Raw genomic sequence first — 8,050 nt, forward strand, 5'->3', positions numbered from 1 at the left:
GTATGTGACCTTCTCAGCATTCTTTCTTGTTTGTTTGCCTGCAATCCTTTCCAACTTGCTGCAGTAGGTTGCCTTGCTTTCTAGTATCCTGTGTATACCCTTTGTCCTTCCAGTGTGCTGTGTGGTTGCATTGTGCCTGCACGGGGGGGTGTTAGATAGCCACAACCTGGGGCCTGCCACGCAGTGCAACACCCACACCTCCAATGGCTCTGGTGAAGACCGGGTGTTCCTTAGATCCTGCGACTCTGACATAGCACCATTTGCGTGCGGTCACACTGCTCCTGCATCTGAGAGGACCAGTACCCGGGTGCACCTGTATAGTTGTTGCCACTGGCCCGTTAGTTCTTGAGTTACAGTCCCAGGTCATCTTACCCCCTAAACATGACAACGGGTCCTTTGTCTTCTCCTCTGGTGATGGCTGTGAGAAGTCCTTACACAGTGAAAAGCTCACATGTAGATGATTGAACAGCATTCTGTCCAGGAGTACCCTGAACCCAGGCCAGCATAATGATGTGCCCCCCAGGAGTGTGTCCATGACAGTCTGGACCCACAGAAAGTGAGATGGATGACGCTGGAAAGAAACCAGCTTTGTATTGCATGTCAGTGTGTCTGTGTGGGACAGTGCTAGAGAAGAGGTGAGTATTGGAGTAAAGGTTTTTTGTTTTAATATTCAGCCCAGGTTCACACTAGTGCAACTTGTCATGCAACTTGACAGTTCAAAGTCACATGACAAGCTTCACCCCATTTGCGGCAATGGAACTGCTCAGTGAGGCTCAAGTTGCAGCAACTTTGAAAAAGGTTCCTGCACTATTTCTGTGCGACTTCACTGCAACTTGCATTGACATCTGTTAAATGAAGTGGCACAGAATGTCAGCAAGCCGCAAAGAAATTGCACTGAATAGTCAGCTTTGAAGTCATGTTGAGTGGTGTGACTTCAAAGCCGCGCTGGTGTGATCCAGGGCTCAATCTGATAGGGTATTTATTTTTTAAATCTTTTTTAATGTGTGAAGTGGAGTTGGACTTTAACCACCTCCCGCCCACCATGTAAGGTAATGACGGACGCAAGGCGATTCTCTCATATGATGTCCTCCCACTCTAACCGAGCGTGCGTGCCCCCGGGGGCGCGCAGCGCGGCGATCGGTGGTGCGCTGTGTCCCTGGGACACAGTGGATCATCGATCAACAGAAAGAGTCGATGACATTGGCTCTGTCATGTGATCAGCCATGTCTAATCACAGCTGATTGCATGAAAATAAGGAAATGCCGGTTATCGACATTCCTCTCCTCATGAGCTGTCACACTGACAGCTCTTGAGGAGAGAACAGTAATCAGCATTACTCAGAGGGGACATGTACACTGATCATCAGGGCACTGATGATCAGTGTGCCCTGATGATCAGTGTAGCCCCATCAGTGCCACCTGTCAGTGCCCATCAATGCCACCTGCCAATGCCCATCAATGCCACCTGCTAGTGCCCATCAATGCCACCTGCCAGTGCCCATCTGTTAGATGCTTTCCTTAATCTAATATCTAATATCTTCTCATTAACAGTACTAACATATGTATGAATGAGTTGGATCTTAATAGAATAATTGAATTATAATATTTCTATTTGTTCTAGATTGGGAAAAGTAAGATATAGACTTTTCATAGTCTGTGAATATATATATATATATATATATATATATATATATATATACATATATCTTGGTTACATTCAAGCAACATGTGGTGGTAATTAGTTATCCCTCCCCCCATCTCTGTAAGCTAAAGTTACACTCAGATTCTGAGGGAAGGAGAGAGGTAGACCGGAGGTTTTGTTCTATAAATCTGTTGGGGGACTACTAGACACAGAAAAGTAGCCCAGCCCATTTTAGGATGGTGGGGGCTGAAGCTCCTAAAAGGACAGAACAAAGACTTTTTAAACTCACATTTTCGCTTGGAAGCAAGGCTAAGGGAGCCTACTTATACACACACAGATTCATATTATACGCACACAATTACATACAATTTTTATCTCAAGAACATAACTATATTTTTGGACATTATCTAAACATTCTATATTCTAATATTTTATTTCTAATTTTATGCAACATTATTATTAAATCAATTTTTGAGTTTATGCAAGAGTTGGAAGGACTTTCTATCTGAACATTTCTCATCAATACAAGTTAACAAAATATCGAGACAATACAATATTTAACACCATCAGTGCCACATCAATGCCACATATCAGTGCCTACCAGTGCACATCAATGCCACATATCAGTGCCAATCTGAGCTGCCTTTCAGTGCCACCTATCAGTGCCAGTCAGTGTCACCTATCAGTGCCAGTCAGTGCCGCCTATCAGTGCTGCCAAACATTGCCACCTATCAGTGCCAGTCAGTGCCAGTCAGTGCTGCCTATTAGTTCCACCCAGGGGCGGACTGACCACTTGGACACTCGGGCACTGCCTGAGGGCCCGGGGTCAGTAGGGGGCCCCATGAGATGCCTCTTGTACCTTTTTCATAGGCTTTTTTGAGTTTGGGCAAGGACACAGGGGCCCCATGATCCCCTATTGCCCGGGGGCCCCATGAATTGTCAGTCCGCCCCTGGTTCCACCTATCAGTGCCCATCAGTGATGCCTGTCAATGCCCATCAGTACCACCTACCAGTGCCTCCTCATCAGTGCCGGCTATCAGTGCCCATCAGTGCAGCCTATCAGTGCCCATCACTGCAGCCTCATTAGCGCACATCAGTAAAGGAGAAAAATCACTTATTTACAAAATGTTATAACAGAAACTAAGAAAAAACTTTTTTTTTTTCAAAATTTTCAGTTGTTTTTGGTTTGTTTAGCAAAAGAATAAAAAACCCAGAGGTGATTAAATACCACCAAAAGAAAGCTCTATCTGTCTCAAAAAATTATAAAAATTTTATATGGGTACAGTGTTGCATGACTGCGTAATTGTCATTCAAGGTGCAACAGACTGAAAGCTGAAAATTGGCCTGGGCAGGAAGGGGGTATAAATGTTTGCTCCAATATTATTGATTTCCATAATTTTGCACATTTCATCTCCAATGACTCAAATGTGTAGTCATTTATGCAAGCTCACGTATATAAGTAGGCAAGTGGTTAAAGTAAGCTGAATCAACTCACTAATATTAGTATTTTATATTTTTCCGTTTATTGATCCAGTTTGATGTCTTGTTATTTAGAATGGTTGGCAGAGGTGCAAAAGATACCATTTAAAAAAATACACATTTATAACATATACCAGTGCTGTTTTCATAAATGCACATTATCCCTTTGTGGCACAATGTTTATATTGTGTGCGGTATGAATTTTTGTTTTTCCATAATCTCCTGAAAAACAGTAAAATAGATATGCAGCAGTCCTTTAAACAGATTATGTTCTTAGTATTTCAGGAAAAGGAAGAAGATGACAGAGAGGGAAGCCTTCATTAACATTAAAAATGTTTTCTTTGGTTATTATCAAAGGGTATCCGCTGGAACACATCCATAATGAATTAATGCTTATTAATCTTGCATTGTGGAAAGTGAACGGTTCCGTAGAATTCTTTCTCACTTTTCAATACGGTGTAGTGCACTGGGTCTGCACAGAGGCTCCTCATCTACCAGAGAGGAACAATGCCTGCTTTGTTGTCATGGCAACTGTGTATCGTCACACAGCCTATATAGGAAATGAATGTCACTCTGCTTCATATTCATGTCCTCATGGAATAAAACTGGATCTGCTCTTGGCTACTTTATTACCTTATTAAAAACCACTGCTTAAGGACCAATGCAGGATTGTCTGTGAAAGCTAGGAGTAACAGGGCCTGGATTCATGCTCTGCCCATATTAAAGTACACCTCTACTTCCTAGACAGGGACTTGCCATGGTCACTTTAGACAAAAGTCAATTACAGACATTTCTGACTTGTGAACTGGATCAATTCTGAGAATCAATTGGTAATGATACAGGCATCACAGATCTGATTTTTTTGGAGGTCAGTATTAGAGCCTGTGTGCATACCCAACTGTCTGAGATGAGACAGAGGAATACCTCTCATCCCAAAGAATGTAGACGAAGAACACACCCCTGCTATTTCTCCAGGACATGGACCGTAAAGATATATTACACAAAAAAATAACTGGTTAAGCCCACAACTGGCTTTTAAAAAAAAATGCAATAGTTTAGAGCACATGTGTCAAACAAAAGGCCCACGAGCCAAATCCGGCAAGCCAGGCCATTCCTTGTGGCCCTTGCACCTTTCATGCAGTTGCGGGCAGTGGCACCCCTACATGGGTGTCAGTGCCCATCAATGCCACCTGCCAGTGCCCATCTGTTAGAAGCTTTCCTTAATCTAATATCTAATATCTTCTCATTAACAGTACTAACATATGTATGAATGAGTTGGATCTTAATAGAATAATTGAATTATTATATTTCTATTTGTTCTAGATTGGGAAAAGTAAGATATAGACTTTTCATAGTCTGTGAATATATACAGTTGCAAGAAAAAGTATGTGAACCCCTTGGGATTACGTGGAGTTTTGCATGAATTGGGCATAAAATGTGCTCTGAACGTCATCTAAGTCACAACAATAGAAGAACACAGTCTGCTGAACATAATAATACACAAACATTAGAAGTTGCCATGGTTTAATTGCACATAACATGTAAACATTCACAGTGCAGGGAGGAAAAAGTATGTGAACCTTTGGACTTAATAACTGGTTGACCCTTCTTTGGCAGCAATAACCTCAACCAAACGTTTCCTGTAGTTGCAGATCAGACCTGCACAACGATCTGGAGTAATTTTGGACCACTCCTCTTCACAAAACTGTTTCAGTGTAGCAATATTCTTGGGATGTCTGGTGTGAATCGCTCTCCCAAGGTCATGCCACAGCATTTCAATCGGGTTGAGGTCAGGACTCTGACTGGGCCACTCCAGAAGGCGTATTCTGTGCTGTTGCAGCCATTGTTTTGTTGAATTACTTGTATGCTTTGGGTCATTGTCCTGTTGCATCACCCATCCTCTGTGGAGCTTCAGTTGGCGGACAGATGGTCGTACGTTTTCCTGCAAAATGTCTTGATAAACTCTGGAATTCATTTTCCCATCGATGACAACAATCTGTCCAGGCCCTGAGGCAGCAAAGCAGCCCCAAACCATGATGCTCCCTCCACCATGTTTTAAAGTGGGGATGAGGTTTTGATGTTGGTGTGCTGTGCCTTTTTTTTTCCACACATAGTGTTGTGTGTTCTTCCCAAACAACTCAATCTTGGTTTCATCTGTCCACAGTATATTTTGCCAGTAGTGCTGTGGAACATCCAGGTGCTCTTTTGCAAACTTCAAACGTGCTGCAATATTCTTTTTGGACAGCAATGGCTTCCTCCGTGGTGTCCTCCCATGTACTCCATTCTTGTTTAATGTTTTCCTTATTGTAGATGTGTCAACAAAAATGTTAGCATGTGCCAGAGATTTCTGTAGGTCTTTAGCTGACACTCTGGGATTCTTCTTTACCTCATGCAGCATTCTGCGCTGTGCTCTTGCAGTCATTTTTACAGGACAACCACGCCTAGGGAGAGTAGTAACAGTGCTAAACTTTCTCCATTTGTAGATAGTCTGTCTTACCATGGACACATAAACATCAGGGCTTTTGGAGATACTTATGTAACCCTTTCCAGCTTCATGCAAGTCAACAATTCTTGATCGTAGGTCTCCTAAGAGCTCTTTTCTGCGAGGCATGGTTCACATCAGACAGTGCTTCTTGAAACCAGTAAACCCAAAACAGGTGTGTGTTTTTTAAGGGCAGGACAGCTGTCAGCAACACATCCAATATCATCACACTGATTGGAGTCAAGGTTGGCTCACTCCTGGCTCCAATTAGCTCTGGGAGAAGTCATTAAGCTAGGGTCTCACATACTTTTTCCTCCCTGCACTGTGAATGTTTACATGTTATGTGCAATTAAACCATGGCAACATCTAATGTTTGTGTAGTATTATGTTCAGCAGACTGTATTCTTCTATTGTTGTGACTTAGATGACGTTCAGAGCACATTTTATGCCCAATTCATGCAAAACTCCACGTAATCCCAAGGGGTTCACATACTTTTTCTTGCAACTGTATATATATATATATATATATATATATATATATATACATATATCTTGGTTACATTCAAGCAACATGTGGTGGTAATTAGTTATCCCTCCCCCCATCTTTCCCCATCTCTGTAAGCTAAAGTTACACTCAGATTCTGAGGGAAGGAGAGAGGTAGACCGGAGGTTTTGTTCTATAAATCTGTTGGGGGACTACTAGACACAGAAAAGTAGCCCAGCCCATTTTAGGATGGTGGGGGCTGAAGCTCCTAAAAGGACAGAACAAAGACTTTTTAAACTCACATTTTCGCTTGGAAGCAAGGCTAAGGGGGCCTACATATACACACACATATTCATATTATACGCACACAATTACATACAATTTTTATCTCAAGAACATAACTATATTTTTGGACATTATCTAAACATTCTATATTCTAATATTTTATTTCTAATTTTATGCAACATTATTATTAAATCAATTTTTGAGTTTATGCAAGAGTTGGAAGGACTTTCTATCTGAACATTTCTCATCAATACAAGTTAACAAAATATCGAGACAATACAATATTTAACACCATCAGTGCCACATCAATGCCACATATCAGTGCCTACCAGTGCACATCAATGCCACATATCAGTGCCAATCTGAGCTGCCTTTCAGTGCCACCTATCAGTGCCAGTCAGTGTCACCTATCAGTGCCAGTCAGTGCCGCCTATCAGTGCTGCCAAACATTGCCACCTATCAGTGCCAGTCAGTGCCAGTCAGTGCTGCCTATTAGTTCCACCCAGGGGCGGACTGACCACTTGGACACTCGGGCACTGCCTGAGGGCCCGGGGTCAGTAGGGGGCCCCATGAGATGCCTCTTGTACCTTTTTCATAGGCTTTTTTGAGTTTGGGCAAGGACACAGGGGCCCCATGATCCCCTATTGCCCGGGGGCCCCATGAATTGTCAGTCCGCCCCTGGTATCACCTATCAGTGCCCATCAGTGATGCCTGTCAATGCCCATCAGTACCACCTACCAGTGCCTCCTCATCAGTGCCGGCTATCAGTGCCCATCAGTGCAGCCTATCAGTGCCCATCACTGCCAAAGCTTCATTGAACAAGCTGAGGTTAGAAGCTGATTGGTTTCTATGCAGAAGGGAGTCTGATTTTGGACTCTCCAGCTTTAGTAAATAAACCCCATGGTGTCACCCCTCCGGAGGTGGGCAGTTCCTGTGGTGCACACACAGGCTGGTTTTTCCCCTCCCTGTGTCCCCATCACACCCCCCGACCGGAGTTGCAAGATCATTTAACCCAGTATAGGTTGCAAGCCGATGATCCCCGCAAGATGGATCGGATCTGCGGATTGGGGAGCATAATGGATCGGACTCCAGCTCTCCTCTGGTCAATATATTTGGGAAGGATATTTTTTAAATATATTTCAAATATATTTTTCTTCTATGTGGGATCCAGTACAGCTAGGGAAGCTACCATCTTAGCTTCTGTGTGATCTGCTGTTGCCATGGCACAGCACATGTGATCTACTAAGACACCAGCCATTTGATGGCTGGACAGTTCAGTTGGGAGCACAAGCAACTGTGATAGTTACCATTCATGACATGCTTTGAATGTAACTGTTTTATGAAACAGTTAAATCCATGAGTTCAGTTCCTCTTTAAGATTAAGTGTTCATTTTAAACAGTCCTTCACTACCATTTCCTCTACCACAGCTCGATAAACGTAGTGTAGTTGAATCTTTCAATACCTCTCTTCCCTGACCCACCACTAGCTCTTTTGCTTATCCTTGAATTGTTTCAAGTACTATAAGTTTACAAACCCTGTAATATATTGTTAGAAAAATGTTTGTTCCAATATTATTGATTTCCATAATTTTGCACATTGCATCTCCAATGACTCAAACGTGTAGTCCTTTATGCAAGCTCACGTATATTGTACTTTCTTAATTGTATTGTACCATTTT

This window comes from Staurois parvus, unplaced genomic scaffold (genome assembly GCF_062004578.1).
Source record: "Staurois parvus isolate SC_StPar_1 unplaced genomic scaffold, SC_StPar_1.0 ptg000018l, whole genome shotgun sequence".
Classification (NCBI taxonomy): Eukaryota; Metazoa; Chordata; class Amphibia; order Anura; family Ranidae; genus Staurois; species Staurois parvus.